The 12,230-nt window shown below is 40.9% G+C and overlaps 1 protein-coding gene across 2 annotated transcripts in view; it reads right to left on the minus strand.

Moving 5' to 3' along the window:
• The window catches only part of Cdk15 (cyclin dependent kinase 15), an 85,138-nt gene that overhangs the window by 18,083 nt on the left and 54,825 nt on the right, over positions 1-12,230 (minus strand). The window lies entirely within an intron of this gene.

Consider the following 12,230-nt stretch of genomic DNA (forward strand, 5'->3'; position numbering starts at 1 on the left):
CAAGTGTGCAGCACCACACCTAGCTTACTGTTGGCCTTCTGTCTCTGCAGGTTTCTATCTACAGGTTCCCCATCCAAGGATTCAACCATCCATGAATTGAAAATATTTTAAAAATTACTGGGGCAATTGTACTGAGCACGTACAAACATTTTTTCCTTGTCATTATCGCCTGATCAATATATCATAACAACTATTCACATTGTACTATGCACAATAAGTAATCTTTTTTTTATTAAAAGCATATGGGACAATGTGCATAAATTATATGAAAAATACTAAGATACTTGAGCTCCTGCAGATTTGGGTATCTCATAAGGTTCTGGAACCAATCCCCTGTGGATACCGAAGGATGTCAGTATCCTGCTGTACTTTCAGAAGCAAGTTCAATTAAAAGCTGAATTTATAGTGCTAAGAGTTGTAGAGTAAAAGGAGTGATCAAAGAAAATGGTTTGAATTTTCAAGGTCAGATGCAATCAAATGTGAACCACTCTGCCGGTGGTTTATAGTCTCAGGTGGGCACTAAGGGAAGCATTAGTATATACAGGTTATTTACCCTCTGTTCAGTACAATTGTGCCTGAGTTCAAAATAACCAATAAAGATAAGAATATCTGGTATTTGTTTGGTATGTTTATTTCCAAACCACTTTCTACTGTCTATTTACAGTTCTTCCCTGGCCAAACAACATTAAAATATTTCCTCATTCAGTCATATCCCAATTTCCAATTAGCATAATGAAATCCATGTCAGTCTTCTCCCATTTTCTGTCTTTCCCATCGTAGAGCTCTCTGCGCTGTGTTTTTTAGCCTTTAGTAATTTTATACTATTTCAAGCTTTAGTGTTGTTCATGTTGGGAGTTAGCTGAATCCATCTGGGTACTGATTGCTGCTTTAGTTTTGTCAAGACATGAAGCAAATATTTGAACCCTGGTGACCCTTGGTTTCCTTAACCCAAGCTGCAGGTCACAGTCACCTTCAAGGACGTTAAAGCAATTCAATTACACAATGACTGTAAAGTGCCTGCTCTGGAGCATTAAGCAAAATAAACCCTGTCTGCCTTTTCTTCCTCTTTCTTTGAAAAGTGATGAGCAGTGTAAACTGTATGGTGAGGCACTTGGACCCTTGACCCGGGTTTTCATTCCTCGATATACCATTTACTGATTGTGTGACTTGAAAGTGTGGCTTAACTTAACTAGGCCTCAGTTTTCCCATCTGTAGAAGGGGTATAATTACAGTTCCTTCTGCACAGGGTTGTGGAACTGGGTAATAAGTGCCTGTAAGACTTTGCTCACTGTTTCTCCTGCTCCTTTCCCTTGTCTGGTGTACCTTGTTTCTCTCTCTCCTCTCAGGTATCTCTGCTTTATTGTTCTCCTAGGTAAACCTTCCATAACTGTTTCCTGCTACTGAAATTCTAACTTGCTCCAAGCTCCAATTCTTATAGGCCTGGCTTGATTTCTTTTGAGGCCTCAGTGTGAGCCAGAGGTGTGTTTCTTAGCTGTGTAGTGCAGTAACCTGAACACAAACCCAGGCTCAGATCGCTTCCCTGCTGCTTAGGAGCACTGGGTCTTGGGGAAAAACTGCCTAACCTCTCTGGTCAAGTAACCGAGAAAGCTTACAAATCCATGAAATGGGAATAATTTTCCAGTTGCTGGAAGGATTAGAAAAGAATAAGCATTTGGTATACAGAGGGGATTTTTTAAAAAGGTGTTTGTCTCGTTCCTTCTCTCTTCTTCTTCTTTTTCTTACCATTGTCTTGGAGAGGTCGCATGGTCTAACATGGTGGCTCTCAAGGGGGCTGCATATTAGCCTCACCTGCAGAGCTTTTAAAAGAAAGGCAGCCCTGGCTCCACTCCCCCCAGAGAGTCTGATTTAACTAGTCTGGGAAGGTCCAGGCATTGGTTAGTTGTTGTGCTGTTATTATGTCTTTAATGGTCTCCAGATGTCTGTAGTGAGGCTAAGACAGAGGACTGCTGGTCTAGCTAAGAGAGTGGGTCCAGCACTCACCAGCGGCTCCACATGTTTCTCTGAGCCTCATTTCCTCATCTGTGACAAGTGAGGTTGTTGTGAGAATTCCATTAATCAATGTATATAAAAACTGCAGTAGAGTCTGACTCATACCTTAATATGTTGTTGTTCCAGGATGTAAAAGAGGAAGTGTGACAAGGCAGAAATCAGCTCTCATAAATTCAACCAGGAAAGGATGACTGTGAGAGTTGCCCCCAGACCCCAGGAGTGACAACATTTTGAACTGGAGATTCCATGTTCTGGGTAGAATGATAGGGCTGGCTCTTGCCACTCCTATTTTGTAGCTACATTCTCACAGCAACTGATGTAGCCAGGAGCTGCTAGGAAGCCAAGTCAAAGCCCCAGGCCTATTGTGGCCTACCCTCCCACTCTTAAGCAGGTAACCAGATGTTGAATAACATCGAAACACCTTGTCTCTCTTCCATTGATTTTTCCCAGTATTTAAGCTGCAAGCAATCGATGAGGGAACCGTCCACAAACAGATAGGCATTGTACACATCACCATTTAGCCTTCAAAAATAACAGATCTGGAGTAGCTTGTTTCCCTTCTTCTTCCATAGACGACAGTAAATCATTAGACCAGATTTCCCTCCATCTCCTCCCTCTGCGGTTCTCTTTTAAGAGTTCTCTCATTTGAGTTCAACTGAAATTTGAGGCAGGAAAAGCAAAGCAAGTTGCAAAAGAAAACTAAAGATGGGATATTTAAATGTCCAAAGTAAGTGGAAGAAAATTCACTGAAGGCAGAGCTGTTGCCACCATAAAAATAAATAAATAAATAAATTCTATTTCGCATAAATGTTTAATAGAACTCATTTCACAACTGACTCAAATATGGGAACCTTAGTCAATAGAGATTTGTTGGTTGATTGATAAAACATCACTGGGACATTTGGAGTCTCCTCTCAAAGTAAAACATTTTCTAGTCTTGCCACAATCACTCTAAGGTTATCTTATAGTGTGGTCTACTGAACTACACCTCTGGAATTTCCTGAATACAATGCATTCTTGAGATACCATATATTTAGATAGTTGATAATGTTGTTAGCCTTACTTTGCTATCTCAAGCAGTAACTTTAAAAGTGCACTACCAAAATCTGTAGCCGTTTTCTCCTACCTGTGCCTCTTGTCCACCCCAAACACACACACACACACACACACACACACACACACACACACACACACTATCGTTCCCTACCTCCCAACTACTCAACTGCTGGCTTTGCTTTTCCTCAAGGAGCTAGTTTGGAAGGTTCCTTATTCTTTGGCTCCAGGAGCTTTTACCAGGCTTTAGATTCCTCTTTGAGCATCATCAGGACTCAAAAAGTCAGTGTTCTCCTGGGCAAGGTTCCTTGGCATTTGAGGCTGGCACTCTGATTCATGTTTGTAACTTGCCACTTTTCTAACTCTGCATCAAAACTTTCTGTGAGTCTGAGAAGATGCACCATCCTCTGAAGCCTGTTCCCAAGGTCTCTGTAGGTGAAGCAGCCGGGCCTTGCTCTTGGTGGATGAAGGTGAAGGGCGTGGGCATAGTCAGGACTCACCTCCCTCTCAGCAGTACCGTGGTTAAAGTTATCCACCCCCAACAAATGGATTTTGAACTTGATCATACTTTTCAGGGTTTATCATCGTTTCACAGTTGCATATTTGACAGCATTTTTCATTCTCCTATAGTCTCTACAAATATTTAAGGGCCACCAGGTGTAGTCATTGTGCTCAGTACTGAGAATATACACACATGGTACCTGGCTTCCTCCAGTAAGCTTACAATCATGTGGTTTTCTATGTTATTATTATCATTACCTCCTGGTCTTCTCAGCTCCCAAAGACTCCTTTCCTTCTACCAGGCCCTTTCAGTACTAGGTTGGCAATGTCTTCTCTCTCCATATTGTCTCTCATGGGTAACAGGATTCACATCTTGGGCTTTAAGCAAATGACTTCCAATTCTGCATTCCTAAACTGGACTCTTGTGATCACATACTTGTATTTCTAATTGCTTTTTAAATATCTCCATTTGGCTCAAAATGTTGAAACTTTATATTTATTACCTTCCGCATAAATCTGTTCCTTCCCCCTTTTATTTCCTGTCCCAGTGAATGGTGCCCTCGCTTTCTCTCTCTCTCTCTCTCTCTCTCTCTCTCTTATCCATAGAGACAGGTTTTTGTTCCTTCACAACTCAAATCTAATCAGTCACTGCTCAAGTACAGACATCCTATTGTCTTCTAGAATTTAAAGCATTGCTTATTGCCTCACCTTGCTTAACCACCAATTTGATTCTATAGTCTTGCAAGATTTTTTTTTCCTAAAAATTAAATCCTGCCATATCACTTCTCATTAAAAATCATTCAAGTCCTTCTCTTTGTTTACAGGTCAATGTGCAAATCCTTAGCATGATTACCAGGCATTTCCCAGTCTGGTCCTTGACTACTCTTCCACTTCATCTCCAGTGATGCCACCATTCTAGCTGCCCTGAGCAACTGACTGGCTTGCTACATTACCACATAAGCCTGCTTTCCTATTCTTCTATGTCTGGTCCCTTTGTCTGGGATCATCTTTTCCTCCTGCTCACCCCTATCACCTTTCCCTACTCATTGTAGAAGCTCAGCTCATGTTTTTTCCTCTTACAACGTTTCCAAACTCCCCAAATAAAGATGGCCTCTCCCCAGCGTTCTTTAGGTCCCCAGGGCATGATGCTATAATGTACTTTCCACCTTGTGTAATTGGTTTATTTCTCCCTCTGGATTATATTCCTTGAAGGCAGGATTCCATGCTGTATTTCTTTTTTATTCTCCCAGTCCCAGCACCTAGCACTTAATAAATATTTGCTAAATGAAAGACAGAAGTTGATGCTTGGATAAAAAATAAAAATGCAATAAATTTAGTTAACCTTACTCTTAAAATGTAAAAGTAACTCATGAGAACCCACTTGTGTATCCAGCCCTGTGTATAACAGAGATTGACGATGCCACAAGGCATTGGCACTAAAGTTAAGGAAGGAGCCCCTGGTTTGAGTCAGTTCCATGACATTTGGCACTTTGAAAACCCTTTTCTTCTGAAACTATACAAGAATATAGACAGGTTTTGCTTTGTTTTAATTTTTTTAAACATCTAATGCATTTATTTATTTATTTTAATTGTCAAATTTTATATATATATATATATATATATATAATTTATATATTCTATGTATTGCACACAACATAAAAATTGCATGTTTCTTTTCTCTTAGAAAGACATGTGTTTTACCTGTTTTCACTCCCAATTTTTCCTAATCTTAATTACTTTAAGATCATCTACTCCCCCTCCATAAAAACTAATAATTGCCACTAAATAAATTAAAGATGAGAAAACTAAAAATAAATGTAGAAACTAGAAGAAACTATTAATGAAGATCAAAGTGGGCTGTGTATCTAAATGAATTTCACTGACTGATGTGGGGGACGGGTTAATAAAGATGTTAATAGGAACTCCCCGGGAGCTTTCGGCAGCGCTCCAGAAGCGAAACAGTAATGAGCCCAATCTCGGTTCATAGATTCGGTGATCGCTGGTGGCTTCATTAGCTGTAGCAAGGGAGGGCTGCCAGAGTCCCAGGGTAGGGACGGCAGTCACATTACATTCCAGAAACCCGTCGCCAAGCTCACAGATTCGAACATCAAGACTAGGATAATCATCTGGAAATGGACTTGGAAAAGTGACATAGGCTGGGCTCCTGTGTAGGACATTGTCCTAATCACCAAATCATTACCGTTGCCATTTGACAGTTAAGGTAATGTGAACACAGCTAAGAGCACCATCTTGGGGTTCAATGTGTCTGTAAATACTGGGTTACCCCTTACTGGTCAGGTGACCTAAGTAAGACATATACCTGTCAAAGCTTCAGCACTCTTTTGTAAAGTATGGAGGATAACAGCACCCTGATTTGATAGGGTGGTTGTGAATCAATGTAAAATGATGCTTCTCATTGTTAATACTCAATAAATTATAGTACTATTGCCCAGTAATAAGGTCAATAATAACTATATGTTTTTTTCTTGGGAAAGCAGACAGAATAAGAATAAATTAGAGCCCTAGAGGGTGCCACTGGAATTTGAACCCAAGTTTTATAATTCCTAGTCATTGATTTCATTTCACAAATATCTACTGACTACCTATTATGTGCCATTTAGGGGACATGTATAAAATACTAGAAGTGCTAGAAGTTTGGTTTGGAGAAAACTCTGTCTCTTTCTACCATGCCATCTTCAATCTTTGGGTAAAATGAATGAAGATAACACAAATGCTGTTGTGATTTGGTGGCCCTTACTGGATATTCATTATGTGGTAGGTAGTTCACAAGGATTCTCCTAGGGCATTAAAAATCATTCAAGAGGTTTCTTGAATGGGCAAACATCTCACAGCAGTTCAGGTGTGAGGAGCAGAATGGACAGACCATTTGACAGGGACAGCCTTACCAGGCACTCAGACTGACTCAGGTAGACGTTTGAACACTGAGCACCCACTCTTAGAATGTGGGAATTCAGGCAAAATTTAGGCCTAAGCAAGCAGAAACAAAGTCAGTTCTGTTGTTGGGAGACACACCTGACATTTAGAAGGAGGCCATGCTTTTGAAGGAGCTAAATATAAAGAAAGAGGCAGCATCAGTTCTCACACCTGTCATTGGGTCTGCACCATGGTGAGTCATTAGGCAGCTGAACTTCTACACTGCAAAAAAACAAAACAAAACAGAATGCAGGAGCTGGGCTGTGGCTCAGTGGTACAGCACTTGCCTAGCAATGTATGAGGCCCTGGGCTCATCCCTAGCACTGAAAAAAAAAAAACAAAACAAAACAAAAAACAAACCCAAAACCCTAATTTATTGAGCACCTGAAGGTTAAACACCATGGCAGATGCAGTTCAATAATTTCATTGACTTCTCAACACCGCCCTGCGAAATCAGACAGGGACACAACATGATTAATGGAGAGAAAACAAGGTTTGGATGCAGATTTGACCCATTTCCAGTCAAGAAATGCCTCTTTGTGAGCCTGGGAGGAAGGCCTCTGTTTCTTCATCTGTAGGATGGTGTTACCCTTTCCAGCACTGCCGTTGGCAGGCCATGGTAGGGATTAGCAGTTATGTATATTAGCAACAAACATAAGCATATTGCTATATTGTATATGTACATCACATATGCATATAATTATGAACATTGCCTGGCATATAGGGAGCACTTTTTAAATGACAGGATTTTACAGATTTGGGAACTGGAAACAACTTCCTCAATTTCCCTTGACATTAAGGAGGGGAGCTTGGACTTGCTATTCCATATGAGAATTGATGCCCCTAGTTAATGCCTTGTCTTATCAACATTTTTCTTCAATCCACTGGGCTAATAGCTCATGTGACAAAGCTGATAACAATGCAGATGCAATCTTAGGTTGTATTCATAGCAAACACAGAGATATGCTCAGAACCCTTTGAGCCTAAAGCATAACAGCTCTTTATAATCCCAATGGAGATGGATTATTTAGATTTTATTCTTCCTCCATCCCACAGTGGTGTCAAAGGCAGTGAAACTCTCATGCTGCATTTAGTCAAAATTAGACATTCTGGGAGCGAGGCTGTGGTGCTGGAGGGTTGCTCTATGTCAGGACTCATTCCACCCTGGTTATTTCTTGCTTCCACCTGGTGGTCAAAAGTTGAAAAAGCAAGCATACCAAAAAACAACTGGGCGTTGCTGCCTATCCCTGGCCATGGGCCTATCACTTAGAGTGCATCTGATTCTGGTCCCTGTGGGGTTTTTTGTACTGCTTTTCTGCCTTTTGATTTCCACTAAGTTCCTCCAGTGGAAAAACTTCCCATGTGAGGCGTTCTTTCCTGGGACTGAAAGAACTGGGCTAATCCCGGATGCTTCCCTGTGGCGGAGTTCATGTCACAAATCAGGCATGATTTTCAGCAGATATTGCTTTAAAAGTTTGAAGGCCTCCGTGGACTCTGTTCCCTTCTCTATGGGAACAGGCATCAAAGAGACAGGAGTAAAATGCTTTGCACGCACATCAGGAACTAATTGCCAATTTGGCAAATGCATTGACTAATATCAGGGGCTGTTATTTCTAAATCCTCTCCTGTCCTTGAACCCTAGTATCTAGATGTAAACTTGGAACCATTAGTAGAGGAGGATAAAGTCTTCTGGTGCCTCAAATGGAATTGAGAGGGATTTAAACTCAGCGCTTTTGAGTGTGGTGAAATGAACTCAGCAGTGCATTAATGCTAGGATTTGAGCTCACACAGCGTGAGCGCTTTCAAAAACCGTGTTTAAGGAAGCAAACAGAGCCACGACAGACCCTTTCAGGGGAGCAAAAGGAGTTGGATGAAACAATCAACGACACATTAAAAACCACAACTGGGCTGCAATCATGTGGGCAGAAAAAAAGTTTCTCTTTATCACAGGATCTTTGCATCTAATGAGGTAGTGGGTGGACTGGGCAGCCCCTGGAGGAGGGAGGCCTCCATTTACTTGCGCTGAGATGTGTCCAAATATTTAGTTGATCCTCTGAAAAGCCCTACATGATTCTGTAGCAAATGGGTCTCTAAGGTATGATCTTATCAGGTCCCTATGGCCAATGGAAAACCTATTAAATGGGGACTTGGAAAAGAAAAATCAGAAAATATCATGATGAAAAGTACAAACGTTTGAACTTTTTCTCTCAGAACTGGCTATTTTCAATGTCTTTCAAATACTTAGTTTAAGACCAACAACTTCCCAGTTGATGCCTTGACTTAGCTGGTTCTAAATGGCTGGCTGTTTTATTCCTATTTGTCCCCACAATAGTGAAACCTCTGCTGTGTGGATTGGCATGTCCTCTGTCTAGTGCTCTAGGCTCAAGGCGGGTGTGACCTGAGTGGGTGTGGAAAGGGAAGCTAAGATGGTTGAAGGAAGTTTGCAGAGTTGTTTAGAGGGGTTCACTGTTCAAATCCACACGACTATATGAACAGATTTTAGCCAACATGAATATCCAGTTTACTCTAAGCTTCTGGGATCTTCTGAGCCACAAACCAACCACATCCCAGATAAGGCATCAACTGGGCCTTTAACTTTTTCTAATTCTCTGAGAGTAGAATCCCCTCCAGCGTTCACGTCTTTATTTTTGCTACCCAGGGTCTCTTAGGCAGGATCACCAAAATTTCTCCCTTCCCCCACTGCAGGAGGCCAGTGCAGCCCGGTTCCCCAGCCAGTTTGATTAATGTGTCTTGACTAATTGTGTGAAAGATGGCAGCCCTTTAGCAAGTGTGACCAGTTTATTGTTCAGCCAATCACGGGCACCTCAGTTAGCATGTGAAAAGGGGGTGTGTTGTGGGGGAGGGGGAGTGTTCTGGCGGCTGAGTCAAAGGAGGAGCATTTTGGGGGGTCAAGAGCAACACCCACTTCTTTGAGGGGATGTTACTATGCTCTACTAAACCTGTAAACCTCGTACTCAAAGCACTTTTTTTCTCCTCCCTCTTTTTTCAAGATCTTTTTTTTCCCATGGTGCAAGCAGGCAAGACACCGGCTACTCTGCAGATGGAGTTCACGTTCCAGGGTTTTTAATATTTCACTTTTATATTTCTGTTAGAGAATGATCCCGCTGAGCGTCTGGGAATCCGGGCTCGTCAGAACCCCCTCACTGACACTTGGATATATTGCTCTGAAAGCTATCCCAGGAGAAAAGATTAAACAAAAAAAGGCCTACTTTTCAAAGCCTACTTCTCAATCTGCCCACATCAAAATAAGACAACTGGCCCTTTGAAGTGGAGGACACAGAGTTCTCAGCCAGCTTACTTAAATGGGGAGTGGGTGAGAAGGAGAGAAAGGAAGGAAGGAAGAAAGGAAGAAGGAAGGAGCCAGACTCTAAAATAATACACCCCTTTCACCTTGCCAGATTTAATCAGGCAAAAGAGTTTACATTGTAGCTAGAAAGCTTACCACCCTGCTGATCAGAGATCCAAGAAAACAGGTAACAGCAGAGATATCTTAAAGCTGAGTCAGCACCAGGTGAGTTTTCAAAACTGTACAAACAGAAACTGTGTTGTCCTCCTAGACAGAGCCCAGACAAAGCAGAGAAATGGAAGAGTGGACGTGGATGGACCCTGGATAGTTCTCCCAAGTTCAGAGCAACTGAATTCTCTCAAAATTGCATTGGCTAAAGAATATATAAGGAACTCAGACAACTCTACAGCACAAAAATAAATAATCCAATTAAAAATGGGCAAATGACCTGCTTAGATATATCTTAAGACTTATAAATGGCCAACAAGTACCTGAAAAATGATCAACATTGCTAATCATCAGAGATGCAAATCAAAACCACAATATCACCTAAATCCAGTTAGAATGGCTATTTTCAAAAAGACAAAAAATAGCCAGTACTGGGAAGGATGTGGAGCAGGGTGGGTAGCTCTTACACACTATTGGTGGGAATGTAAATTAATAGAGCCATGATAGAAAACAGTACGGAGTTTCCTCAAAAAACTAGAAATAGAATTACCATACAATCCAGCCATCCTGCTACTGGGTATATACAGGAATTAAATTTGGTAATGTCAAAGAAACATCTGCACTTGCATGTTTAATGCAGCATTATTCACAATAGCCAAGATATGGAATCAACCTAGGTGTCCATTGACAAGTGAATGGGGGAAAATGTAGTATGTATACATCATAGAATCCTATTCAGCCATAAAAGAAATGAGATTTTGTCATTTGCAGCAATATGGATGTAACAATATGGATTAAGTGAAGTAAGTCAGGCACAAAAAGGCAAATAACACGTTTCATGTTTTATGTGGAAGCTAAAAAGTTGATCTCAAAGAAGTAGAGAATAGAATAATGGTTTCCAGAACCTGGGAAATGGTATGATGAAGGGAGAGAGGATGGTCAATGGGTAAAGAGGTACAGTTGGATAGGAGGAATAGCTTCCAATGTTTTATGGCACAGTAGGATAACTATGGTTGGCAACAATTACCTAGATATTTCAAAAAAGCCAGAAAAGAGGATTTTTTACTATTCCCCCCACAAAAAGAGATTAAATGTTTGAAGTCATGGATATGTCAATTACCCTGATTTGATCATTACACCTTGTATGCACATATTGAAATATCACTTTACACCCCATAAATATATATAATTACTGTGTTAATTAAAAATTAAAAAAAATACTTAGAAAATTGTGCTGATTGAGTTCAAAGTTTCGGTGTTCTTACTTATGTGGAATGAAAGGGAAAGGTGTGGAAATTGTGTCCAGAATGGTGTAAACATTGTTCCAACTGACACTTTTCCTGACTCCCATCTCCCCTTCAGTTGCCCTTTAATTGCTGGAGTTCATGTGTATGGAAGCAGAAGCAGCATCTCAGGGCTAGGGATGGGGGTGACTCAAAAGGGACTTTCTGAGTCACATGAAGGGATGTTCCTGGAACACAGATCCTGATGACCTTTTAAAAACATATTCCTTATGATTGAGTTATTAATAGTACTGACCCCATGCCTAAGATAGGATGAACTCTTAAGATTTGCAAAGGCAGGATTAGACATCTTAGAAGGAAGGTTTTGGCTCCCTTCCTTCTATAAACTCAGCCAGGCTCAAAGCCACAAGCTTCCCAAGCCCAAGGGAGCAGCTCTCACAAATAGGCACCCTGCTAAGGAGGACCAGTGCAAGAGTGTGGATGAATGAATTCAACCTAAGCTTCAGAGATCCAAAAACACACTGTATTCATCCCCACAGCCTCAGCACCTCTGCTAATGCCTAACAGATAGTACTCAAAAATTTTTGACTTACTTGAATTAAGTTGAACTCCTACTAAAAACAATGCAAAGTATGAACCCTCCTAGTGTTAAACCTTGAGAGTTTTCTTTGAAAAAAAATGCACATTACTTTGATATGACAGTAAAATGCAACTCACTTCTGTTTTATTATAGCACAGATTTCTTATTTAGCATAGACTCTGGCAGGAAGGCATTTTTGGCCAAGTTTCTAGCATTGTTATTCTCATCAAGACATTCAGTATTAAGGGTCTCTATTTGTTGCCTGGACAACCTGAAACCTAAATGTTTGAAGTTTGGGGGAACAGCACATGTGTTTACCACAGCAGCTTTGTTTGGACCTCATGCACAATGTTTTCTGTGACTCCAAACTTCTGTTTGCATACATGTTAGAAAGCCGAGGAAAGTTAGGGGTCCCACTTTCATCCAGATGGAG

The sequence above is a fragment of the Marmota flaviventris genome, chromosome 11 (genome assembly GCF_047511675.1).
Source record: "Marmota flaviventris isolate mMarFla1 chromosome 11, mMarFla1.hap1, whole genome shotgun sequence".
NCBI lineage: Eukaryota > Metazoa > Chordata > Mammalia > Rodentia > Sciuridae > Marmota > Marmota flaviventris.